The sequence below is a fragment of the Macrotis lagotis genome, chromosome 3, assembly GCF_037893015.1.
Source record: "Macrotis lagotis isolate mMagLag1 chromosome 3, bilby.v1.9.chrom.fasta, whole genome shotgun sequence".
NCBI classification, from domain to species: Eukaryota; Metazoa; Chordata; class Mammalia; order Peramelemorphia; family Peramelidae; genus Macrotis; species Macrotis lagotis.
The window spans coordinates 95624958-95652189 of record NC_133660.1 but is presented as its reverse complement, the minus strand read 5'-3'; positions in this window follow the sequence as shown (position 1 = coordinate 95652189).

Below are 27232 nucleotides of genomic sequence, written 5' to 3'. Positions count from 1 at the left end.
GTTCAAGAAAGGTGTGTTTCACCAGGACCAGAGGTTGGATAAAAAGCCATGGCACAGCCCAGCGCAGCCCAGAGATCCCCAGCAACAGATTGAAGGAGCAGTGAGAGAATTTTACTCCACCAGAATGAATGTGGAATGTGAGAGAATTCTACTCCACCAGAATGAATGTGGCATGAGAAGTCCGGACCGTAGAATCTGCAGTGAGAACCGGGAGAAAACAACCTGCACTCCCAGAGACAGTAAGGGAAGTCTGCAGAGAATTCTCTGCTTTCCCTGGGGTAGGACTCTGCTGTATGCCTACACTCAGATATTGCAGTTTGGGCTTCCATACTAAATATTCAAGCTGGATCTCTCCTTATAGCCCCAGGGCAGAGGGTAGTGCTGTGGTCATCTACATATCAAAGCACAGGCTAGAGAGCATATGACCTTGGAGGAATAAAGGTCCCAGGGGGATGTCCTAAAAAAAAACAACCCCATTGTCTTGGAAGTGCTATAAATTAGTCTTGCCTGAGGAAATGAGTAAACAATAGAAAAATAAGAATCTGACCATAGAGAATTACTTTGGTCCTGTGGAAGATCAAAACAAATACTCAGATGACAACAAAATCAAAGCTCCCATATCCAAAACCTCCAAGAGAAACAGAAAATGGACTCAGACTATGGATGAGCTCCAAAAAGACTTTGAAAAGCAATTAAGGGAGGTGGGGGAAACATTGGGAGGAGAAATGAGAGCAATGAAGAAAAATCATGAAAACCAAATCAAAAGCTTGGTGAAAGATATACCAAAAAATACTGAAGAAAATAATATGTTGGGGCAGCTAGGTGGCATAGTGGATAAAGCACTGGCCCTGGAGTCAGGAGTACCTGGGTTCAAATCTGGTCTCAGACACTTAATAATTACCTAGCTGTGTGGCCTTGGGCAAGGCATTTAACCCCATTTGCCTTGCAAAAAAAAAAAAAAAACCTAAAAAAAAGAAAAGAAAATAATAAGTTAAAAACAAGTTAATCCTAATAGAAAAAGAAAAACAAAATGTGAATGAGGAGAAGAAATCTTTAAAAAACAGAACTGTCCAGCTGGAAAAGAAGATAAAAAAAAGTTCTCTGAAGAAAATAACTCCTTCAAATCCAAAATGGACCTAAAGGAAGCTGATGACTTTGCAAAAATCAGGAATAAAACTCTTCCAAAAAAAAAAGCCAAAAATTTGGATAAAACATGTGAAATACCTCATTGGAAAAACAACCAACCTTGAAAACAGATCCAGAGGAAATAATTTTAAAATTATTGGGCTATCTGAAAGCCATGACCAGGGGAAGAGCCAAGACTTCATTTTTCAAGAATTAATACAGCAAAATTGCCCTGAGATCCTTAGAAGCTTAGGAAATCGAGAGAATTCACTGTTCATCCCCTGAAAGTGATCCCAAAAGAAAAACTTCCAGCAATATTATATCCAAATTCCAATACTCCCAAATCAAAGAGAAAATTCCAAAAGCTGCCAGAAACAAACAATTCAGCTATCATAGCTACATAGTCAGTATTACACAGGATCTGGCAGCATCTACATTAAGGGCTATAGGGATTGGAATATGATATTCCAGAAGACAAAAGATCTTGGTTTACAACTGAGAATCAACTACCCAGCAAAACTGAACATCCTCTTTCAGGGGAAAAGATGGACTTTCAATGAAACAGGGGACTTTCATCTGTCCTAGTGAGATGACCAGAGCTGAACTGAAAGTTCGACTTCCAAGTACAGGACCCTGGTGAACCATAGAAGGAATGGAAGAGAAAGACTAACTATGAGGGTCTTGATGATGTTGAACTGTTTGTATTCCTGAATGGGAAGAAGGTATTGATAACATATGAATTTTTTCATTTATAAGAGCTGTTAGAAAGAGCATATATAGATAGGACATAGGAAGCAGCGGAATATAATGCTATGACATGGTAAAGGGATGGAGGCAGTGGGTTATGGAGAAAGTACTGGGAGGAAGGAAAAGGAGATGAAGAAGAACCTGAGAAATTTCACATGAGAGTCAAGCAAAAGCTTTTTCTATGGAGTGGAGGGGGGAAGGCAAGGGGGAATGAGTGAGCCTTCATTCTCATCGGAAATGTCTCAGGGAAGAAATGACATACATACTTAATAGGGTGAGGAAATCTATCTTTCCCTAGAGAAGGATGGGAGGAAAGGGATGTGATGAGGGGGAATAGGGGAAGGGAAGTGGGGATTAGGTGATAGAAGAGAGGGAACATCAAGGGAGAGGGTACTTAGATTCAATACACTTCTGGACAGGGCCAGGATGAAAGGAGAGAGAGAGAATAGAATAAATGAGAGTGGGGAGAAATATAGTGGAGGTAAAGCTAGTAATAGCAACTGCAAGAAAAATATTGGAGCAACTTCTCCAGTGGACTTATGATAAAGAAAGCAAATCACCCTAGAGACAGAGCCATTGAAATCTGAACACAGCCTGAAGTACAAATTTTCTCTCTCTCTCTCTCCTTAAGGTTTCTCATTTGTAGAGACTGTCAGACAGCCTTCTGTGGGGGGGGGGAGAGTGGAGGGGGAGAAATTGTAGAATTCAGAACTTTGCAAAAAATGATGGGTACATATTATTATTGTATATAATTGGAAAACAAATAAAATGGCTAAATTGTTAAAAAAAAAAAAAAAGAATGTTTCCCAACTTACCTGGAGGAATTCAAGTATCCATGTGCCATAAGTTATTGTACTCATGATACAGTTGTTTATTAGATAGAGTTGGAAAAAATTCTATGAATATGAAGGAGGAATGGAAATTTCTAACACATTAAGGACCACATGGAATAGACAAAACAAGTCATAAGCAGTTGATGATCAGCAGCAGAGAAAGAAAAAAGGTTGATTTTACATAGATTAAGCTTTTATGTTCCACCTCTGAACTGATTCATCTTGCTGAGAGTTTGACCATTTCCTCTTAAAGCCATGTGTTTGGGCGGAGATTTATAACCAGTTGTCTGTGGGGGGGGAAATGTATACACACCTGCCTGGATGTGTTTATTGCATACATCTGCAGTGTATGTGTTCACATGTGCATTTATATACACATATATATGTGTGTATATGAAAATACATCATATATGTGTATTTGGAAACATTAGGTCATAAGTAGGAACAATAACCCTCCATAGGAATTAGACTGTTTTGTTTTTCCCTTAACAGCTATTGAGGCTTTCCTGAAGACTTGCTTGGCTCAAGAGACTAAAGATTCAGACTATTGATATCAGTTGCTTATCTCCTGAGTTAAAAGGTGCTCCAGGGGCAATCTGATACTTGACTGGCAAATCATAATGGACAACTTAAACAAGGGAACTTCACTAAATCCATTTTAGTTATCTTCAGTGCTTCTTTTTGTTGAATAACCTTCTTCAGTTATTCCTAAGCAAATCTCTAACATGTTTATTAGCTATTGAATGAGCTCTAAGTTTCTTATTTTGTTCAGTTATTAAACTTAAAGTACCAGGGGACTGACCTGAAGAAGACAGTAAAAAGGAATAGCGACATATTATCCCATTAGTAAAAAGAAGCATTAGGGACTGTGCTAAATGTTTCTTTTTTTTTTCTTTATACAAATATTATATTATGGAAGGAGAATAAGTATTTTTTTAGCTCCTACTATGTTTCATATACTGATTTGTCATTTGATCCTCACAATAATCTTGTAAACTAAGTATTCATGGTATTCCTGAAACAGGAGCAAAAACTGGTTGTGGCTTCCCAAAGTCATAGCTCTAGTAAGTATTTGAGGCTGGATTTGAACCCAGACCATCCTGATTGGAGGTCAAGAACTCTAATCACTCTGCCACCAGCTGCTTGGTGGAGTCCAGTGCTCAAAATATTTGGTAGTCAGTATTACTGGAATATGATGAGCATGTTGAAGGGGGGGATGGGCAGTAGAGAGAAAAATGAGACCTCCTTGCCCCAGGTGTACTTTTGGTAATACTTGTAGAGATGGTGGTTGTTTACTCTCAGATTCCAACAACAATTCAACCTGAAAATTTAGGGAAGAAACTGCCTATGGCCATTCTACAAGAAGAACCAATATGAGTGTGTTTCAATTTTTATAATATTATGTAAATTTTTAAACTATAAAAGTTGTCTTGTTTTGTTAGACTTTCTAATCTGGTATTTTAAGCCTCTTTGGGTTCTACTAGAAAAAATCTTTAGTACTCAATTTACCTTCAAAGCAACCTGAAAGGATTTAATTTTGAGAAAAAGAACTCTTCCATTCATTTTTGTTGTTTACAAGAAACACACTCGAAAAATAAAAATTCAGATTTAGTTAAATGAAGGGTGTGGATCAGAATTTATTATGGATCAGGTATGTTTTATATCTGTGTATTAAACATATTTTATGTTTTATTTTATGTACAATCATAATTTCAAATTAAAAAATAAAAATTAATACACATGATTAGAAAAAAGATGAGTGCAGAAACTAGATAATTATTAAAGGCATGATGCATAATGAAAGACTATTAATATGAATTGGAAAGGAGGATCCTCATCACATTTTCCTTTTTAAGGGACAAACAAGATAGTCTTTTAGGGACATATAAAATTTTTCACTGAAAATGAATGTTAATACAAACAGGAAAACATACATAAAATTATTTACATGTCAAATTAGCTGCATGAAAATATTGACTTAGGAACATTTTAGGAACATTAAGTGATTAATGACACAGATTATCTGTAAATCATCACTTTTATACAATGCAAATTTATTTAAGCAGCTTAGACTATTTCTGCTGGAAATATTGTTATTGATATAATTATAACAGCAATTCAATACTGTAAAATAATTCTTATTGGGGAACACAATTTCCAACTTGCCTAAAATGAAAACAATAAAAATGTCATGATTAAATAATATGCAATTTCTTATCAGTTAGAATTTTTTTCATAGAGACTTAAATGAGAATTCAGAGGAAAGGTATCTTGAAAAAACATACAAATTGTTCAAGTTGTGTTATTTTTCACTAGAACCTAGTGCAATGGCTAAATGTTGAATTTGAAAGTTGATGCCTTGGAGAGAGAGAGTTGTATAGTCCAAGTTCCCAGATCTGTCACTTGCTAGTCATCTGGCCAAATCATTGTATTTTCTTTGCCTCTTTTTTTATTTGTAAATTTGGGAGAATATTGGTACCCCTTATCTTCTGTAAGTTTTGTGAGAAAAGTACTTTGTGGGGTATCTATGTGGCACAGTGGATAGAGCAATGACCCTGGAGTCAGGAGGATCTGAGTTCAAATTGGATCTCAGACACAATAATTACCTAGCTGTGTGACCTTAGATAAGCCAATTAACCCTATTGCAATGCAAAAAAAGTGCTTTGCAAAGCTGAGAATCAAAAGTAAACATGAGCTCTTATGAAGTAATTTAATTCAATTGTGTGTTCTCCAAATTTTAAATTAAATTTATTTGACTGAGTTACTAATTAAAAAACTTTATCTATCTTTAATGTTTAATATTTGGTAGTCAACCAGTCTACCAGGTTGCCTCTTGTCATTATTGGTCATTATGCTTTCTTCTTGTAATAAACTAAAACTGATGGATTCAGGTTCCAGCATCAATGTTGATTTTTCTCTAATGTCCTAGTCAACCAATCCAGCCATGATTGCCCATCCTCTGAATTCCTATGGATTTATTGATTGGATTTATCGAAAAATGCTATGAAGCATCCTATCTTTCCCTAGGAAGACTGGATCCCAAAATACAGCTCCCATTTAAACTACAACCAGAAACAACCTGAGCATTTAATAATGTGAAAACTACACATTAGCAGCTCTGAGTAGTATTTTGCTGATGAGTCCATTTAATATTTATTCTCTACCTTCCCTAAAGATGTTCCCTTGTCTCCCTGAAATTTACTTTAAACCCTATCTTTGATGATTACTGGGCAAAGTGTGCACAATTTGTCCACCTCTGTGTCTTTGTTAACATCAAGCTCAACTTCCCCAAATGGGAGTATCCTCTTCCTTCTCATTACAAAGGTCGATTCATATTCTTGTTTCTCCATGAACTATTCTCTATTACAGATAGAAATGATCTTTCTTTCTTTCTGAAATGCTATCTTATGTACTATTTACAACACTATTTTTATGTATAATTTATTGACCAGTATTATCAGTTATAGATCCTCAACTAGGTGTTCATCAGGGGAACTTCTCATTTAATGACTCATCCATCACATATGTTAAGATGGCAGACTGTGGTTGTTTTCTAGATTGAAATACCTTCCATAAAGCTAAATATCTACACTTGGGTCCCTTGCTAAGGGCCCATTGCTGGGAAAAGAATCTGTGGTCCCTAATAATGGAAGAATTTCCTGATAAATCATTTAAACTCTATATTTTACAGATATTGATTGCTTTTTAAAGGAGAATGAGGAGAAAGATTGCTTTTTAAAATGTTGTTTTTAATTTATTGAATAAAGCAAGTTTTTCCATAACAGTAAAATAAAGAGATGATTGTTCAGGAAATTGAAAATCCACTATGCACAACTTGCTATCCCTTTCAAATAAATTTCCTTTTTCCTTCACTCCATCATCCCCTGCCCCTAGAGTTGACTGCTATTAAACACATATGGGTATATGTGGAAATTAATTTTATGTACACTTCTCCAAGAAATGTGATTTTGCCTCATTTTTAAGACTCTTTTTTTTAGTACTTTTCCACTGACAGAAGTTGGGAAAGGGAGTAGTTCCTCCCTAACACACACAAACACACACACATACACACACACACACACACACACACAAACACACACAAACTCACTCACTCATTCACTATCTTACCCAAACACCTGCTAGCAATGGTGTGTCCTATAAGACCTATAGCAGAACTGCATTGCAATGTGAAAGATGATTTTTCACAGCCTAAAAATGAAATCTCATCTAGACCTTCCAATTCTACCTACTTTTCCCCCTGTCATTGTACTGTCTCAATACAGATAGCAATCTGTAGGGGAAAAAATGTTTCCAACCATGATGGTTATCTCCTACATCGGATTCATAAGCTTGAACTTCAGTTGACCATAAGGAGAAGATTTCCATAAAAATATACTTTCAAAAGGAGAAAAAGAACACAGCCAGGTTCATCCTGTATCTGAAGGACTAAAGAAAACTATGTTGTAACTGCTCAGGAGATATACTTTGGAATATTCCATCAAGAAATATCTGAGGTGAATGGGAAATCTTCGTTATGCTTTCCTACAAAAGATCTTCATCTTTAGCATCCTTTAGATTCTAGATCCATTTATGTATGTTTTTGTATCCTCCATGTCTTTTGTAGTTTATGTAGTAGAAGAAATAAACAAAAAAGGCATCTCATAATTGACAACTACAATATATATTGGGTCCCTTTGTGACAGAGCATCTTGATAACTGCTTTTCAAAGAAGACTGACATAGACCATGCCTAAACTTTGTTATTATGATCTATTTATTATTATTATTGTTATTATTGTTATTATTATTATTGTTATCATCATCATCATCATCATCATCATCATCATCATCATCATTATCATTATTATTACTATTTCATGAAGAGTTTGAAGACTCTGACCCTGATAGGATCAAGCCACTGCAGTGGACCTCTCTCAATTTGACCCTCGAACCTCTTCTAGCAAGAGGATGTTTGTTTTACTATAGTCTGTGCTACAGATTTCCTTTAAGAAATGCCATTGGGGCAGCTAAGTGATGCAGTGAATAGAGCACTGGCCCTGGAGTCAGGAAGATCTGAGTTCAAATCCAGTTTCAGACACTTATAATTAACTAGCTGTATGATAATGGGAAAGTCACTTAACCACATTGCCTTAAATACATAAAATTAAAAGAAAGAAATGGCATTGAGTTAGACTAAGCTTTATTAGAGAAACTTTGATTTCTCTCTACATATTAACAATGCTGAAAGGAAGCAATGCATTATCGATATATCTAAATAAAGAAAGCAGAACCAATTGGTTATTTGGGTGCGAAAGTGCTTATGATGGCTGAAATAGAATATTTTATATAATGAAAGAGTTTTTTGGGTAATTACCAAGAAAATTTAACCAATAAGTGCTTATTATCATTCAATTTTTCTTTTTTGCTAAAATTATTCAGGGGAAAAATCTGTAACAGTCTTTTATTTTATTTTTTTAATCCAGAACTGAGAAGCCTAGTATTTTGGAATTTTCCTGGGAAAAATCTTAAGGTCAATAATATGCTTCAGTGGGAAAGGTGGCCAGAAAAATAGAATAGAACAATCCTAATATAGAACATACTGAGTGAGATAAAAGGGTTGATGGCATATGAGCCAAATTATAATCTCCACCAGAAAGCTGCACTGAAAGTAATACAGAAACTTTACTTTGAAAAGGGAGGCAGAGAGTTAGATGGACAATTCAGAACAAAAATAGGACCATTATTGAAGGTGAGAAATATTATGGAGATGATAAAATAAAGAGTCTTCTAATTCATGGTATGTTAGTATTCTCTGAGTAGATAGGAGTGTATGTAAATATCATACTCATTCAACTCTACCCTGACAAAAAATAAATTCAACCTCCATTCTTTCTCCAAAGATCCCATCTGACTTCCCCTTACCTTAAATGGGAATGAAATGGGAAGACCAACCATTAATATCAAAGCTTTTGATGGAATCTTTTTATGCCTAGACATTTGAAGATGTTTGCAATAAGCAAAAGCCCTAGAAGGGGATATAGAGAGAAATAGCATTAAAATCAATCTCATTTTCTAAAAACAAAGAAACTAAGTGATTTTTTCCTGAAAATTACATAGGTTCTTTATCATATATGCATATCTCCAATTTATTTAAGTAAATATTTGTGACATATGGGGACATCTCTGTAGGGAAATCCTGGTGTTCAAATTCCTTCCACTATTGTATATCCCAGTAATATCTAATGTGCCATTTGACTCAAACAAAAGTTTGGTTCTTCATTGAAATAGCTTTGACTGAGAGACAGAATAAGCACTGCATTTATAATAAAATGCCCATAAATACTTTTCCATGCAAGACTAAAGAAAATAATTTTGAAAAAAATGATTTTCTTTTCCTTTCCATTATATCCTTGAAATGGTACTGTAAACAATGAAATCTAAGTCCATGGTATGAGTAATCTTACTTTGCTTTATTTGTCTTTTAAAAGGTATGCTTTCATTTTATGCATAAAAAAGAAAAATCACTGCCCAAATTGATAATCTATTCTTTATTATTTGTAAATGCAATTTATATATTCATAGCAATAGAAATAGGCTGTTTTTAATCTACATCTATAGTGACATCAATATTTCTTTTTTTTTACATTACCATCATTACAATTTTTAACCTTCTCCAGACCCTCACAGGAAAGTCCTTTTTTGTAATAAAGAATGAAAAAGGGGCAGCTAAGTGGTGAAGTGGATAGAGCACCAGCCCTTGAAGTCAGGAGGATCTGAGTTCAAATACAGCCCCCAGATATTAAATAATTACCTAGTTGCATATTCTTGCCCAAGTTACTTAACCCTATTTCTTGCAAAAACCAAAAAAAAAATGAAAAGGAGAAAATTATAAAAAATATCAAAATCAATTTATTAACTGAATCTAACAGTATGTGTTTTTTCATATCTATAAACCCCTATGAGTATAAATAGGAGAAATGGTATATTTTCTTTTTTTTTCAAACCCAGATTTTAATCTTATGGTTGCACAAAGTGCTTTTTTCTTTTTTTTCCTATGCTCTATTTTTCTCTTGTTCAAAAAAATAAAGTTCTTTCCCCCTTTTTGTGGTGCTTTCTGTTTCAAAGTCAGGTGTGTTTTACTGCCTTTTGAAAATACTAACTATATAAGACCACATTCCATTGCTCCTTGGATTGTTGTCTTTTTCACCCTGGAGGACCTTTCAAGATGGAATCCTATTCATGTTAAAACTGTCAAATAGCAAATCTGGAATTTTCAGGTTCAAATATTCTCTAACATTTAACAACATGACTTGGAACTAGATGTTTCTCCCATTAGATTTTTTTCAGGGTTCTAGACAAGATTCAAAAGTAAGTTTTGATGAAAATATTGTTCTTACCCTAGACACCATTAATGAGCTATTCATCTGGGTAAGAGAATATAAGTTATGCTCTTGTACTTACACTGCAGGAAAAGGATGTGGACAAAGAGGAAAGAGTCCTGAATTTAGAGAAATTAAACAAAAAAAAGATCAAAAAAGAAAAAAAAATCTAGAAAGCGTTCAAAAAAGATTTTAGAGGTCATTAAGTCCAACCTCTTCATGATACAGAAACTATGACAGAGAGAAGTTAAATGCTTTGCCACTGATCACATAAGAAGACAACATTACTGTTAGATATAAACTCAGGTTCTCTGATTTCAAAGTTAGTGTTCTTTCCACTCTAGGTAGAAGATGCAGAATTTTATCCCATTTCTATAAATTGAATAAACCACTTAACCCCTGAGCCACTTTTTCCTCATGCATAAAATGGAACTTGCCTTCCCTCACTCCCAGGGTTATTATGAGGATAAATTGAAATAATAAATATAAAGTGCTTTGTGAAATTTAAAGATTACATAAATTTGTTATTATTGGTTCTACTGAATCTGCTTCCCACATGTCTGGTCATTAAGTCATCTGGGTCCTTCTTTAATCAGCCACACAAAATATCAGCATTTTGAAATGTTTGCTGATGCATTCAAACATGAATGAATATTTCTCCAGGTTTGCCCAATGTCTCACTTGAGACAACTGATGCCTGAGAGATGAAAATAATGGTCTACAGGATATAGAGGGTCTGTCCTATCCTCTAGTCTCCCTAAACTCTTCTCTTATATTAAATTTCATAGTCAGAAAGCAAAGTCTCTAGACCAAATTATAGACCAAATTATATCATATCCTCTCACCTCTCTCCTATCTCTGCATTGCTTTCATTGACTTAAAATTTAATACTATGACTTGAACTGTCATAAAGGATCGATATATGAAATATTCAATTGAGTGATGTTTCATGTCTTTCAGAAAACCATAGGTGCAGAATCTCTCCATTATATTAACAATATGTCAATGTCCATTCTATAAGAACTCGTGAATTTGGTATCAGTTCCACATTAGTATCTTCTGGCCAACTTGTATGATTCCATTGATCAGACCACGAGACCTAAAGAATCTATCAAACAGTCCTTTTTTTGCCTTACTAGTCAAGAAACTTAGTGGATAATGTTCAACTTCAGGGAATTTCCTAAGTGCTTAGAGACAGTTTCTTTGCTCATTAAAACTAATTTGTGATCTATTTTTTGAAGTTTCCTTCTGGCTTACATTCTCTTGGGAAGATAAAAAATATACAAATTTAGTATGAAATAAAAATAGTTGAAAAGGGAGAGAGTATTGGCAATGCAGGTAAAGTGATAATTAGAAAAGGCTTTACAAATGAACTATCACTTGAGTTTGAAGATGAATTCTAGGGGATGTCTAGGTGGCACAGTGGATAAAGCACCAGCCCTGGAGTCAGGAGTACCTGGGTTCAAATCCAGGCTCAGACGCTTAATAAGTACCTAGCTGTGTGGCATTGGGCAAGCCACTTAACCCCATTGCCTGGCAAAAAACAAAAAAAAAAGATGAATTCTGAGTTGTGTTGTTGCTGCTGTTGCTCAGTCTTGTCCAACTCTTTGTAACCCCAGGGACTATAGCACACAAGACCTCTACTATCTCCAAAGTCTGTCCAAGTTCATGTTCGTTGTGTTCATGATACTATTATATAAGTCTCATCCTCTGCTGTCCCCTTCTTTTTATACCTTCAATCTTTTTATAACATCCACCTTTTCCAAAGTCAAGGTGTTTTCCAATAAATTCCATCTTGTCAATATATGGCCAAAGCATTTAAGCCACACCTGCAGAATTTGACTTTCCAGTGAATAATCTGAATTAATTTAAGTACTGACTGATTTGATCTTGCTTTCCTCAGCATATCTTATGCCCCCAACAGGGGGCAGCTTGATGGCACAGTTAATAAAACACTGACCTTAGAGTCGGAAGGATGGGAATTCAAATCTAGCCTCAGATACTTGTCACATCCTAGTTATGCCACCTTGGGCAAGCCACTTAACTCTGATTGCCTTGCATCCAGTCACACTGATTCATATCTGGCCACTGGATCCAGATGACTCTGGAGGAGAACATGAGGCTTGTAATTTAGCACAGCCACCCCGCCCCCATCCCTGCTCAAATCCAATTTATGTGCTTTGCATGGCATCACTTCTCTTCTTTGAGAATGAAGGACAAATATCGTCATTTTAGTTTAACAGTCACAATAACACATTGCTATTGGAAAACCCATAGCCTTGATTATCCAGACTGTTGTCAGTAATGTCATGTCTTTGCTTTTTAATATGTTATCTACATTTGCCATAGTTTTCCTTCCCAAGAAAAAATTTCTTTTAATTTCATGGTTGTAGTCATTGTTTACAGTGATCTTTGAGCCAAAGAATGTAAAATCTGATACTGCTCCCATGACTTGTCCCCCTATTTGCCAGAAAGTAATGGGACAAGTTGCTTAGATATTAGTTTTTGTGCTTTTGTACTCCTGTCTTTGATTCTTATTGAGAAACTTTGTTTCTACTTTATTTTCTGCTAAGAGAGTAGTAATGTCTGCATATCTGAGATTGTTGATATTTCTTTTGGTAACCTTAATTCTGTCTTTTGATTTGTCTAGTATGACTTCATATAATCTATTTTGCATAGATATTGAATAAGGTGAAAATATATGACCTTATCATACTCTTTTTCCAATCTTAAACTAACCAGATGATGATCCATGTTCAGTTCTAATTGTATTTTCTTGGCCAGTTTACAGATTCCTCAGGATACAAGTAAGATGATCTGGTATGTCCTTCTCTTTGACAGCTGGTCACGTATAGATGAACACATAAAACCTTCCCACAATCCAAGAATAGGGCATATTTTTTGCAACCATATGGAAACTGAAGACAACATCAAATTCAGGAAAAAGCCAGTAGTCTTTGTTTATTTGGGATGTAGACTTAATGATGAGGAGTAGAATAAAATAAATAGATAGGGGTCATAATCGAGAAGGCATCAAATCTCATGATGATTATTTTCCCTAAAGGTTTGGGAGTCAGACTTTTCCTTTTTTTTAAATAGTGAAATAGCATAGCCAGACAAGTTAGAGGAAAGTTTATTTTGTAGGCTTGTTTGGAATAGAATTAATTAGAGAAAGGAGAAACTAGATAACATCCACTAGCATAAAATAACTATATAGGAACAAGGCAAGGAACAGTGATTTTGTTTCATGATATAAAATTTGGGAAAGACATATTTCAAGTTATTCCTATCGACCAGGTCTTTTCTATATCTATACTGAATCAAACTTACCCCAACTACACTCAACTTTCTCTACTCATACTCCAGGGCTATTGAGCATCATTGGGGGAAGTCAAACCACTGTATATTACAAATTGTAGTTATTTGATCTCATGTAGGATCACACTGCTATATAGTAAATCTTTAATTCTTGTGTTCCCTAATCCTCATAGGCTGTTCCAAACTATCTCAACCATATCTGTTTTAACTGATTTACTTCCTTCCTATTTTACAAGAAAAAATAGATATCACATTTTTGAACCCTGTTACATCTCCAAACGTCCTCTCTTCCCTTGCTCCTTTCTCTGAGGGAGTAAGGACCTCCCTTGTATTTATAGATACAACTCCTCCTATAGGAGATAGTTCATATGTGTCTTTCCTTCTATGACTTACTCTATTTGTCTGTGTCTCATGTTTAATTTTTTTTTCTGGCTACTGATTCTTTCTCTACTGGGCATATTTATAGGTGCCCAGACATACCTATTTTTTAAAACAAAAAAGCAAAACACAGTAACAAAATCATTGACTTGACTGTCTTTCTCTCAAACAATCATCTTTTATCTACTTTCATCTTAAATGTCAAATTTCTAGAAACCATAAGCTGCAGTTGCCCTATTTCTTCCCTTTCTACTGACTACTTGTAATCTGTTTTCTGATGTCACTAGAATGAAAGCAGTTGAACTTTCTCTAGGCTTAATAGCAATCTTTAACTTGTTGAATTAAATAGCTTCTTATTAAATCCTCATCTATCTTGAATTTTTCAATTTTTGATATTTTGACCCCCTTTTAATCCTGTATATTCTCACCTCCCTTGGTTTCTACAATATTTTCATATTCTATTTTTGTTCCCTATTCCTCCATGGGTTCTCAGTTTCCATTGCTAGCATCTTATTGTTAGTTTTTTCCCAGAGCACTATTCTGAGTCTCTTGGATCTCTTCCTCTCTTAGTGCAGATGAGCCATTGCTTTACAACTTTTAGATTATTCAGACAACAAAACTTAATTTACCCAAAGACACATATGTAGTCAAAAGAGGAGCTTTGTGACTTCAAAAGTAATTCTTCACTCTCTTGAATTTATATATGTGTATGTGTGTATGTATGTATTATATAACTTAGATAAGTAAGCTTCAAATACCAAAACATAGCTCCTGAAAACTGTAATAGAAAAATGTTTTATATCATTCCCTCTAAGCACTGAGAAAAAATAAACTTTCTTAATTAAAAACTAAAACATTAGAATAGGTAGTGCTCAGCATCCTTTTATTTTGTACACACATACACACACACAGATATACACAAAACCAAATATTTTGTATGTTGTCTGCCTATTCAGAGTCTAAATAATTTTGTCAAAAAATGTTATTGTTTCTTTTACATTTACTCCTGAGCTTTAGATAAGAAACATCTAGTTTTTGTAGACTTTACATTTCCTTTGATTTTTGATGGAAGGCTAAAAAAATCCTAAATAATATTTGTACTGTATATACATATTTAGAGAAACATTTCTTTTCTGTATGACATGGTAAAAATTCCTCATTATTAAATCAAAATGTATGGATATTTTATGACTAGTTTTATTAATAAAGAGAAAGTCAGCTCATTTTTTAATTTATCTCCTACTCTCATATTTTTGGAACCAATAACCAATGCACTTATTAAGTAGGAATCATAGGAACTGAAAATGGTGCACATTAATATATATCTATATCTATATATAATCTATATCTATCTATCATCTATCTATCTATCTATCTATCTATCTATCTATCTATCTATCTGTGTGTGTGTGTGTGTGTAGACCAAAAGGAAAAATAAAATATGAGCTAGTAGTTCCTGCCTGGTGAGGTGGCTCTTTGGAATTTCATTAATTGGAATTCTCTATATGAATAAAATCCAGCCTCTCTGGGATGATAAATTCACTTTAATTGAACAAGTACTTCTTATCATCTGGTCTGTGTAAGACAATGTTGCTAGTTAGTGGGATACAATCACAAAAGGAAAAATCAATTCCCTACTTGCCCTCAAAGAGTTGACTTTCATAGCTAAATGCCAGCCAGTGCACTAAGCATTTTACAAATCCAAATATATTTATTTATATAATATGTTTATACTGTATGGCATTATATATTTGTATTGTATTGCAAAATACAAGATTATTAATACATTTATTATACAAATAATTTATATAATTATTACTTATATAATAGTAATATATATATATATATATATATATACAATTATACATTTTACAAATCCCTTTTGAGTCTCATAAGATAAGTAGGTATTAAGGAAAGTAGGTGCTATTATTAATTTCATTTTATAGATGGGGAAACTAAATCAAAAAAATATTAAGTGACTTTCCTAGAGTCCAAGTAATTGTTTGAAATACAATTTGAAGTCAGATCTTATGACTCTGAATACAGTTTTATGAAGACAAGAATATCAACAACTGAGTAAATCAGGATTTATGCCTATATGACATTTGCATCTTGAAAGAAACAAAGAATTCTAAAATGGGCAGGTGAGGACAGACTATATCCCATGCACACAGGCCTAAGAGTTTATAAGAATATAGACCTTCAATAATTGTAAAATCCATTAATGGCTGTGTCTAGACTATAAGGATAGGTAATTAGCTCTTTTTTTATCATTTGTGTAAGGGTCTTTCCTTTAATCCTAATTCCTCATGTTGAAAATGACTAATCTGTAAACATGTTTATAAAAATATGTATATACAATGCCAACCTAACTGCTTGCCCTGGTGAGGGGAGAAGGGTGGGAAGGGATGGTGGAAGGAAATTTTGTAACTTAAAAATATACGTGTGCATATGGATGAAATTAAATAAAATTTTAAAAATAAAGATGAACAACAATAATGTTGATGAATCACAATAAACATCTTTATGTAAATACATATTATGCTTGTATTTACAATACTCAGAAACTAGCATATTCAATACACTTAATAAAGTTCTCTGCCCTTCTCCAGTAAAAATCATAGAAAGAAAAAATCAAATAAATCCCTAAGTATAAAAACCAACCCAATCACAAACAACGCTTGGTAATAGGTATTTCTTTAGGAGTCCAAAAGGTCAGTTATTTCATTCCTGCAAGTAATCCTTTTGCTAAGAGAGAATGTAGCTCATCCATAACTTAACAAGTGGTCATCTAGCTTTGTGCTTTGCCCCACTCTTTGGATCATCATTTTTACATCTTCCTACATGAACCCAATTGGGTTGAGATATATCCACTTTTCTTTTGTCCTTTTTCAACCTCTCCTTTTATCATAATAGCCCATTTTCCTGAAATCTCTCTTCTTGATGAATGACTACATAAATAATCTTTTTTCTTATCTATAGATTTGTTCATGGTACAGCACAAATCCCTCTTTATCATCCACCTCCCTTCCCCAGATTTATAGACCTTCTTAAAATGCGATTTATTACTATGAAATATGCTGGGTCATCTATAGGGGAGTGAAGTTGTGAGGCTTATTGAATGGCATTTTTGTCCTGATCTTCTACCATCATTCTTCCTGTTTCTTTAAAGTCTGCATTCAACTTTATCCCCTTTTACATTTATGAAGAAATATCTAAATGCATTCTCTATTGTTATGATGGTTTGTTATGATTTTTAACTTTATAATAAAGGCCATTCTTTTTTTCTATTTTTTAATTTGTAAATGTGAAAAGTTAGGAAATGGATTGCCATTCCTTCTCTTTCATAAAGAGGGTTGTTTATATTGATTTTTTATGTCTGCTTGGGGGGGCTCTATTCATGTTGAATAATCTTTTCATGTCTCTTTTTTATTAATGATTCAAATATCCCTCTTTAACTGAATGTCCATTTTAAAAAAAAATAATGATTATGATCAAATTTTCAGAATGCTTAATTTTGCATTGCTTTTTGACTGCATCTTCACAATATTTTTAAAAAATATATATTTTCAAAAATATCTTTCTGATCTCTTCTGTACAAATATTCTTTTGTAAATGTGTGTAAAATAATCTTTTCTTATTCAAATCCCCTTTCATTTCTAATTACAAAGTTTTCTTCTCTAATAGAACTGTTTATCTCTTTTTGAAAATGTTAGATTTAATGACTATGTCTTAGAGTTTGAAGTTTTTTTTTTAGGCAATCTATGTCTTTTAACTGGAGTTAATGTTTTCTATATTCAGAGGTTCTGGGCAGTTTTCTTGCATTGCTTCTTACATTATGATTTATAGGTTTTGCTAATTATGTACTTAGAAAGTACAATCCTTAAACTGTCTTATCTTTAAAGTGAATTTATTTTTATTTATATAGACAAAATACTGTAAAGGTATTGATTTTTGCTTATTTTATTTGAGAGTATCCTTCATTTCAGTATATGTGGTTTTCTTTTTTTCTTTTTTTGGAAAGACTAACAACCAAAGCTGTGGATTTTTTTTTCTATTGCTAATTTTTCTGTGCAGATAATAAATTGTTCCATTTATTCCCTTATAGCTTCTCTTAAGATGCTTATTTCAGTTTTGAATAATTCTGGGAATACATAAATTTTAGTGTTTCATTAGAATTTTATCCAATTTTCTTTTTGTGTAATTTTGTTTAGATAAGTATGCAATCTTTGAATGCTTTGCTCTTATAATTTTAGAATCTTATTTTTTTTTTGATTTTCCATCTTTGCATTTCCTTCTATTTCTCCATTGTTGGTTTCCTCCCCATTATTGAAGATTATTTCCCTAGACCTAAACTTCATTGCTTTCTTTTCCTCTTGTCATCCTGAGGAATACCTTTTCACAGTTGTTGGTACCTACCCCAAGTACTTTCTCATGAACCATAATGATCCATCTTACTTTCTGTTGCAGCTATTCATTCAACTACAATGCCAACACATTTTCCACTTAATGACTAGGTTGAATAATCTTCTGCCACTTTTTACAGGGTTGGGTAAAACTTACTGACTGTCTCAGTGTTTCCTTACTTAAACTCTGAAGCATAACTACCCTTCTTTATAAAGCTGGGAAAATTTGATATGTAATGCTTTTGTTACAAAATGATGGAAGGAGATGAATGTTGAGATACATCAGCAGAATCTTTAACAGATGGGAAATCTCTGAGAAGGTCCCAAAGCAAAAACTTATGGTTCAGTATTAGCACCTTTGAAGTAGAGAAAAGGAGAAGTTCTATATAATTTATTTAAGTAATAGCATTTTATGCTATTCTAAAATTGGTTCCACTTTGGATTCTCTTTGTATTCTTGAGCGGTATATTCAGATTCAGTTGATGCATTTCTAGTTCATAAGTCCACTTCAGAATATATTTAAACTTTTTTTTTTCTGAAAACACAAGAAAACATTTACTTTGTGGGTCACATGATCTGGCAGTTTTTTTTATCTTGGTTGAATTTATTAGAGTCTCCATCTTCATGGGCATAAGATTAAATAAAATGTATTAAGTGCTTTCTTCATTACAACCTTTTAAGTTAGGCATGGACTGTATTATTATTATTATTCTCAATTTACAAATTTGAACAGCAGGTTAAATGACTTTTTTAAGGTTACCTGTCAAGTGACTATGGAGCTGAAATTTACCCCACTTTTTTCCCCACTACTCTAAATTTCCACATAAAGAATGAAACACCAAAATCAGATTTTTTTTGAGACAGTAGTAAGTTTCACAAATATTTAGTGGAGTTAGGATAGTACAGTAGAAAGAACACTGAGTCTGAAGCCATAAAAGTGATTTCATATTCCTTTTCTTATTCATACTGCCAGAGTGCCTTTGGACAAGTCACTGCTGACCTATTTCTATATCTGAAAAATGAATGAACTGCACAGGATGATTTCTATGATTCTTTTCTATTTTATTCAAGCCACTGGGTGGCTCAGTGAATAATATGATAGATTTAGAATAAGAATGGCTTGAGCTCAAAATTGACTTCAGACACTTTCTAGGCATGTAACCTTGAGCAAATCAAATTTCTCTTTGTCTCATTTTCTTCATCTGTAAAATGTGGATGAGAATAATATTATTTACCTTTCAGGGTTGTTATGAGAATTAAATGAGATATGTTTGTGGGGGGGTGAAGGACAAAGAACATACACAAATGTTTATTATTATTAATATTATTATTATTAATTGTTATGATATGTCTAGGTCATGGGTTTTTAACTTAGGATCCAAGGACACCTATAATAGATTTCAGGGATCTGCACACTTGAGTGGGAAAAAAAATTGCATCTTTAAATTCACTGAACTCTAATCGAAATGAAGCATTTCCTTCAATTATTAAGGTAGGCATCAAAGCATTATTTGGATGAGGTAAATAGGATTCACCAAACTTCCAAAAGGGGCCCATTACACAGAGTTAAGAAGCTCTGCTCTGATTTTGAAATATGCTCAAAGGAAAATCAAACTCTGCATTCCCTTTAGTCTAATAATACCATTATTAGGTCTGCATTAGGTCATTATAATTATTAGGTCATTCAAAAGGGGAAAAGAATTCACATGGTCAAAGATATTTATATGACACCTGTTTGTGGTGGCAAAATATTGGAAATGAGGATATGTATATCAATGGCGAATGGCTGAACAAATTTTAGTGTATGACTGTAATAGAATGCTGTTGGACTACAACAGGTGTGGGGAGTTTCTGGCCCACAAGGTCATATAAGACCCTCACAATCATATGATCTGGAACTGCAAAAACAAAAGCAAGTGGGACTTAAAATTCAATAAATCAAAGAGCTTTTTTAGAGGTGAATTAATTAAATGTTTGACCAAATCTAGGGGGCTAATATCTAAGTTGATAATTTTGAATTAACAGCAAATGATGTTATACATATACAAAAATCAAAATATTATAAATATACAAATGATATTATAAATTTCCAGTGGAAAAAATGGTCCAATGCCCTCTCCCCCCTCCCCAGTCCCTTGGATTACAAGGACTGATAAGCAGACAGATTTCAGAAAAAAACACAACTTGTTGTTGCTTACATAAACTGATGCTTGATGAAGTGAAAGGAACCAGAAGGACACAGCATTATAGATTGAGAACAAGAATTTCTATTCCAACCTTCATTTTACAAGAAACTGAGATTTAGATAGCTTAATTTGGCTTCCCCAAGGGTTATAAACTAGCAACTCCAAATGCAGGTTTATATCCTCTATGGTGATATTTCCTCTTTTGATATGTGTTCAAATGACATATTACTTAATTTCAATATCTACTCTTAGGACCAAGTTAAACAATAGTGCAAAAGATGGCAAAAAATGCTTTCTGGAGAAGATCTAGAAACTAGTACTGCTAAATGAGAATGATATATTAAAAAATAGCTTGGACTTTAAATATTATATTGAAAGATAATTTAACCCAATTGTGCAATTCCATTAATATGCTTTTTATTATATAAAAATGATTAGAGGTCAGAAAAGCAAACTCATTTTATTCTACCTTGCATAAAACTGCTGGTCTAGAATAGTCTCTGTCTCTGTCTCTGACTCTCTTTTTCTCTCTCATCCTCTCATAAAAGACTAAATTGAATATAGGAATTTACAATCATATTTTTCAAATTTTCTCTCAAATGACTAGTAGTCAAATAATAACTCTAAAAAATCTTGATAGTTACTTATAATTATTAGTAAAAAGTAGAATTTTACAAAACCACAATTAAGAGAAATGCTTTTTTAAAAAAATTCAGCAGGACAGAATCAAAAGTTGTTAGATCTCTTTAAGAGTTTTCAAATGAAAAATGGGAAAGGATGCATACTATTCAACACTTTTATTCTGCTCTATTTTATCTTTCCATGCATAGTGGGAAATCGGGGAAAAGAAAAATGAAATTCAAAGGAGAAGCCAGAAAGCATTTCTCTTTTTCCATTTTGCACAAATCATCAAACACTAATATTTCACAACCAGAAAGGAAGTCCAACTTTAAAGGGATAAAATGAAAGTTTTTGGCTACCTTAATGTTTCTTCCCCTAAGCTCCAAACCAGTCAAAGAGAAGCATGACTACCCTATCCCAAGCATTCCCTCTTCTTTACATAGTTGGGGAAGAGTTGATGTGCAATATTTTTTCAATGGAATGATTGAGGAGGATCAAGGTTGGGGTCCTAAAATTTTTACAAACATTACTACAAATTAGATTTTATACAATATATAATAAACTGTACATAATATTTATTACATGAAATTATTAAATACATGTAAACTATATCTTGATACTTAATTCATGCAAAAGAAGCTAAAATTTGTTATGATAGACTGAAGTTATTATGCAGTAAGGTTATTGATATATAACTACATGTTGAGACAGTCTCTCTGCTTACCCAAATTAGCTGATTTCCCTGGGTGAACAACATCTCTCATTTTTATTTATACTTCTGGAAGACAAAAAGAAACCCCTTTTTAATTCTGAATCCTATGAAATCCATACATGCTAATGGCACAAAAGGATCAATGGCCACTAAAAATTAATTGCTCCATGCTGCCTGTAATGATAATTAGAATAATTAACTTAAAATAAAGCATCACTATGTAACAAAATAATAACTTACAAAAATACAAAATACTCATTCAAAAATAATAAAATTATTTAGTGATTCTCTACTCTATAATGCCCTGAAATCATTCCTTCTAAACAAAAGGTATCTTTAATTCAGATGGTTAATAATATCAATTAATTGTATATACTGTCTCCTTTTTCTCAGATCTTCCCCTGGAATGTTTTCCTTGAATCTTCCAACAGAATGTGAATCTTTATAAATAGCTCCAATATGACAGATTGAGGATGGGACCCTCTGAAGCCCTCGCAAATGCAGCTCCAGAAAGTCAGAAAACTGTATTAAAATTGATGCAGGAGCAAGGAAGAATCTTACTAGCACGGCAGAAGAAGTCCAAGAGCAACCTCACAGCAGAAGACTGCCATTCAAAGTTGATGATGATCATGTTTGTTCTTCATTTTCAATAAAGAACATGACATCAGGGAGATGATGCCATGACAAGCACAGGAATTGGATTTGAATGATGTGGTACTGTGCTAAATCACCAGCCTCACTTTTTCCTCCAGAGCCATCTGGGTCCAGAGGCCAGACATGAATCAGGACAACCAGAGATGGACCTGGATGCTAGACTGGCAGGGTTAAGTGACTTGCCCAAGGTCATAAAGCTAGTGAGTGCCAACAAAGTATTGACCTGATTGTGGACCAGTTGTGAAGCCCCACCCTGGGACTTCAGCAGCAAAACCCTGCCCTGGGGTCTAGCAACAGGGATACTGTATTATTATTATTATAGGAACCAGAAAAGAAGGTCCTACACCTGGAGCAGTCTGGAGGCTAAGCTTCACAATCAGGGGAGGTCAACAGGAAGGCCCAACCCAAATATAAACCAGAAGGGAAGCACATCTACAGGGGAAAAAAAAAGAAGCTTACCCCTGAAACCCAGTAAAAGATGGCAGCAAAATCCAAAGCCCGAGCACAAAAAGCCTGAAACAGTATAAGACCAGAGACTAACATTCACCTAAAAACACTAAGTCACAAAAATGAAAGGAAAAATAAGCAATAAAAAAAAGTTTGACTATAACAAGTTACTGTGAAGACATGGAGAATCAAGGAATGAACTTAAAAACAACAGTTTCAAAAGAAAAATGTAATTTAGTCTCATTCAAAACAATTCTCAGAAGAGTTTTTAATAAGATTTTTAAAAGCAAATTAGAGAAATAGTTAAAGTGGGAAAACAAATGAGAGCAATGCAAGAGAATCATGAAAAATATTCAATACCATGGGAAAAGATATATAAGAATTTACTAAGGAAAATAAGTCCCTAAAAAATAAAATTGGCCAAATGGAAAAAAATGTCCAAAAGTGACCTGAAGAAAATAAATCCTTTAAAAGTAAATTTGAACAAATGAAAACTAATGGTTCTATGAGACATCAAGTTATTATGAAATGAAATCAAAAAAGTTTAAAAAAAAAGATTGAAGAAAAAATGAAACCTCTCACTAGAAAAAACCAACCTAGAAAAAAGACCCAGCAGAGATAATTTAAGAATAGTTCAACTACCAGAAATCCAAGATCACAACTACAAAGATGTCAATGTACTTCAGTGAAGCACCTTACAAATAAGGTTAATGAACTCAATGAAATACTTAGCTCTGGCAAGGACTAGATAATCCCTGACCCTAGATACATGACAAGCCCTCATCAACAAAACAGTGCATCAGTGACCAAACCTAACAGAAGTAAGTCTTTGAGCTACTGTCCCCTATTCACATGTCCATAATTACTTTATATTTCCTCTTTGAGCATCTATATATCCTTCATTACATCATCTCTGCTCTCTTAAATTATTGTTCCCATCAATATCTATCAAATTACCTTATCTTCCTTCCCCTTTAAAAGCTCACTCACTCCTTAGTTGAGTTGCTCTTCTCCCTTTGGGAGTATTTTCTATAATTGTAATTTATTATTTTGTAACATAGCAATGCTTTATTTTAAGTAAATTATTCTGCAAATAACTTCCCATGGCCCTATACCCTTTCTTTGTCTTATCTCCTGATGGCTCATCTTCCTTTCAGAGGCAAACTCCTGGGGGGAGATTGACCACCCAGATAACCTCTCAAGCCCCTATATCTCTCTTTATGCTGCTTATTCCCCCATTGCTGCTATTGCCAACCCCTTTAGTGCATCAATGATTTCCAACTGCCCCAAATGACTGTATTTTTTTCTTTCCCTTACTTTATGCTAATCACAGCAAAATGCAAATAAACCTTTTCTGTCCCTCAATTCTTCTGGGTCAAAGAAGATCTTTAAATGACTTTCTTTTACATTTGTTTGAACTCTTCAAACCTTTATCCAAATAAACTTTCCTGCAAGAAGTTAGTTAAGAAAATGCCCTGATATAATAGAATTAGACGGCAAAAAAAGAAAAGATATTGAAAGAATCTACTAAACATTGCCTGAAAAAGACCCCCCCCCCAAAGAAAAATCCAGGAATATCATAGCCAGATTTCAAATCTCACAAATCAAGGAAAGTGTATCAAAAATAACCAAAGTCAGAATTACACAGAATTTGGCATCCACATAATAAAATCATAGAGCTTAAAGTATGATATGCCAGAAAGCAAAGGAGTTAGGGTTATAATCAAGAATCATTTATCCTACAAAATGGAATATAAGCTTATTTTCATGGGGGGTGGAAATAAACTTTTAATGAGACAGAAGATTTTCAAACTTTTCTCATTAAAAAAACAGAGGTGAATGTAAAAAAATAACTTTTAAACACAAGCTTCAAAGGAAACATAACAATGTTAAAAAAGCAACAAGAAAGAGAAAGCATAAAAAATTCAATAAGATTAAACTATTTATGGGGTGGCTAGGTGACACAGTGACAAAACTTTTGAATTAATAAATTTAACTAGAAGCTGGTTTTATGAAAAAAAATAAAGCAGATAAACCTTTGAGTAATTTGGTTATAAAAAAAGAAAGGAGAAAATCAAATTACTAGTATCAAAAAATGAGAGATGAATTCACCACTAACAAGAAGGAAATTAAGACAGCTGTTAGGTGCTATTTTGCTCGATTATTTACCAATGAATTTGACAGTGTAAATTAAATGATTGCATATTTATTACCCAGATTAACAAAAGAAAGTAAAATATGTACTCTTAGAAAAAGAAGTTAAACAAACCATTAATGAATTCCCTAAGAAAAAAATACCATAGAACCTGATGGATACATAAGGGAATTCTACAAAACATCTAAAGAACCATCTCAGTACTATATAAAATATTTGAAAAAATAGGTGAAGTCTTGGCAAATTCCTTTTATGACAGAAACATTGGGATAATACAAAAAAGACTAGAAGAAGTCAAAACAGAAAAAGAAAATTATAACTCAATTTTCATAATGAATATCAATGTAAACATTTTTATTAAAATGTTAGCAGGGAGATGGCAGTATTTTAACAGGGATTTAATATACTATGACCTGAAAAGATTTATACCAGGAATGCAGGATTGGTTCAATATTAGGAAATCTATCATTGACCATATCGATGATGATGTTTGTCTTTCATTCTCTAAGAAGACCATGACATCAGGGAGATGAGCCATGGCAAACATATAAATTGGATTTGAGTGGGAGTGCTGTGCTAAGTCCACAGCTCACATTTTCCTCTAGCAGTCATCTGGGTCCAGTGAATCATATATGAATCAAGATGACTGAAGATGGCTTTGTATGTTAGGTGATTAGATTAAGTGCGTTGCCCAACATCACATAGCTAGTAACTGTCAATTGTCTGAGACAGGGTTTGAACTCCTATCCTACTGATTTCAAGGCCAGTATTAATAAAAAACAACATAAATCATATGATTATCTCAATAAATGTAGAAATTGTCTTTAACAAACTACAGCATCCTTTCCTATTAACACTAAAGAGTAGAGGAATAAATGGAGTTTACCTAAAAATGATAAGTAATATTGATCTAATAAAGATTGTTTATGGTGGGAATAAACCTTTCCTGTTCAAAGAAGAGTGCAACAAGGGCTCTTATTATCTCTTATTTAATATCTTTCAGAAATGTTTGCTATAGCCATAAGAGGAGAAATTAAATTGAAGAAATTAGAATAGAAAATGTTGAAATAAAATTTATAACTATATATGTAGGAAGGAGGGAGGGAGGGACAGATCAAAACTTTAAGCAAAATGTTTTATGGGTTTTTTTTTCAAAGCAATGGGGTTATGTGACTTGCCAAAGGCCATGCAGCTAGGTAATTATTAAGTGTCTGAGGCCAGATTTAAACTCAGGTAGTCCTGACTCCAAGACTGGTGCTCCAGGGCCAGTGCTCTATCCACTGCACCACCTAGCTGCCCCAGCAAAATGTTTTATAAAAGAATATAAACCCTTTTATTGTATTTTTATTATGCTGCCTGTTAAAAGTTATGATAGACACACCATTTTTGGAAAATGAAAACATATAGCCACTGCAGAGATGATCATTAAGATTCCTTATGCAATAGCATTTCCAACTCCAAACAACACAGTACCAACAGAAACCCTTGTAGTAGCCTTAATGTGTCACAAGAAACAATACTCCTTGGGATTTCATTTCAAATGTCTCTAGAAACAAGAAGTATATTAGGCTTGTTTCAGCACAACATTAAAGAATTTTTGAGTTGTATTCCCAGGATTAGTTGGAGGCACTGACTTCAGTGTCCCGGTTAGAATGAGAAGGCAAAGGGAATCATTGATCATGTAAAACCAAAGCATCTTTACTTGAACTCTTTTGATGGCTGAATGGTATAAAATTTGAAACATTTGAGATTTAAAAAATTTTTTCTTTCCTTCTTTTCTACCTTTTTTTACTTTTTTTTAAAGGCACCAATCCTTTTTTTCCCATTTCAGAAGGATCTTGGTATAGTTTAATCAATCAATTAAAGAGCATTTATTAAATATTAAAAATGGAGTAATCACTGTTAGGCACAATTCTATGTACTGGAAATTCAAATTTTAAAAGGCAGGTCGGTATTTTACAGGATAGAAGACTGAATTTAGGGTCAAGCTATGGAGTTAGTAAAACCCATATTTGAGAACTGTCTGTGAAACCTATTATTTGTCTGAACATAGGGAAGTCTGAATTTTTTTCAGAATCACAGTTTCTTTATCAACAAATTGGGCATAATGAAAAAGTTTCACAAAATTAAGATCTTTGATAAGATTTATCAATCTTAATTTTGTGATACTTTTGAAAACTAATTTTTAACCAAATTTTGAATAAATTTAACCATTTTAACCAATTTTAATCAATATAATTTAATTGAACATCTTCAATTTCCAGATGAGGAA